Here is a 1680-nt window from a genome sequence, read left to right as displayed (position 1 = left end):
CTTCCTGGGATTCTAAACCCCTCAGAAAGTTGAAGATGTCTAATGTCGTAGAGGAGAAATCTGAGGCCAACCTGACTTACTTTTTTGTTCAGCAACCTCTTTCAAGTTTTGCTTTTATTTTTGTTTGATGCGTGGATGCTTGCCTGTTTTTCACTTAACCCTTCAAACTCAAGACTTTTATCAATATATGTCTGTGAGGTTGTCTTAAGTGCAAATCCAGTTTTGGTTAGTGAGAAACCACTTCAGCCTTCGGAGTCAAGCTTTCCCATCTTTAACAAAGATTTATTCTGCACTTGTTGCTTCTATTCCATGTGTTCTGGGCTCTTCTTCATGAAAAGCCAACCCACCTCCATCCTCTGCATTCTTACCTGCCGTATCCTCTCCCATTATTGTAATTGTCTTGTACTTTTCCTCCCCATCTCACTCCATGGAAAGTCAGGAATGACTTTCCTTTGCTCACCGAGCTGATGTTTTCTTGAGGGTAATTTCCCTCATTTAGAGCCTTTTATTTTGTATTGACATAATTTCTTTCCTTTAATTTGCTCTTCATGACTCCCTTTTAATTATTCACTGCCTTCATCCTGTTGATTATTCATTAATCCTTCACTCTTGATTCTGAGAGTTCTTCTATGTTTTAAAAGGTATTTCTGAGAGCAACCATAGGTGCTCTGCAACTTTACTGAAGTTCCTTTTGTCAGTATATTTTTGTACGCATTTTCCAGAAGTGCTCTTTTTGGATATTGTGAGTTCTTACTTTTTTTTTTTTGATGTCACAGAATCTTTGGGTTTTGTTCTTCTCTACCATTCATATTGAATGCAGAAAGTTCTCTCCAGGTCTGGTGAATGGTCATAAAGAGAGCGGGTGTGTCCGTCTCGCCCCAGTGCTATAAAAATGAATCTTAGTGGGACAAGTCTGTCCTATGAGATGCCCCCACCCCCTGGGGGGGAAGGGGGTCCTGGGCAATTCCAGCAGTCAGGTCCTTCTGTACAGAGTCCCTCACTCTACTCGTTCACTCAGTTATTCCAGGCACTCTGTTCATTTTGGGCTTGTTCCAGTTTGCCTTGTTCCACCTTTCATTTTTAGGAAAAACAAGTTGATGGCTGGGTCCACCATTGTTGATCTCAGTTGGGCAACACTAGGCAGCTGGACGTGCTTGCGGTACTGGGTTTGAGTGGTGCCCTCTCGCATCTCCGCCCCTTGGTCGCTCATCCATTACAAGGATGTTTTCCACGCGTGCAGACTCTTGCTGTGGTTGCTTTAGTTTTTCTTCCTCCTCCCTTAAGCCAGTTTCATTAGAGCTAAGATCTGTGTACTTGCCCTCCAAAGCTTGTCAGATGCTTCATACTGTTTCCATCTTATAATTATTCGTCTCGTGCCTCAACTTTGAATTCTGTTTCATTCAGTTGAACCTTTTGGGAAGAGGTTTCTTGCTGGTCATCTGGAATTTGAGTGGCCTCCCGACAGGGATTCAATCACTGGGCTGCCATTGGGACCCGCCGTTGGAAGGAAAGTTGTAAGGATGGCACCCAGTCAGGGAGGAGGAGGCCTTGAAGCTCTGTGGAAGGGGCTGCCCCTTGGGGACAGGCCCTGTGGTCCCCGGAGTGCAGCAGGCTTGGCGGGGACCTGCAAGTTAGACTTTAATACCCAGCTATCTGCTGGTCTCTGCTCCTGCGCAAGGT

At 44.9% G+C, this 1680-nt stretch overlaps 1 pseudogene; it reads right to left on the bottom strand.

The window, feature by feature from the left end:
• Positions 1-1014: 1014 nt before the first annotated feature.
• LOC109445727 (pre-mRNA-splicing regulator WTAP) lies at positions 1015-1439 on the bottom strand (annotated as a pseudogene).
• Positions 1440-1680: the final 241 nt, after the last annotated feature.

Source organism: Rhinolophus sinicus, linkage group LG07 (assembly GCF_036562045.2).
Source record: "Rhinolophus sinicus isolate RSC01 linkage group LG07, ASM3656204v1, whole genome shotgun sequence".
Classification (NCBI taxonomy): domain Eukaryota; kingdom Metazoa; phylum Chordata; class Mammalia; order Chiroptera; family Rhinolophidae; genus Rhinolophus; species Rhinolophus sinicus.
This window is presented reverse-complemented; position numbering and strand designations above follow the sequence as displayed.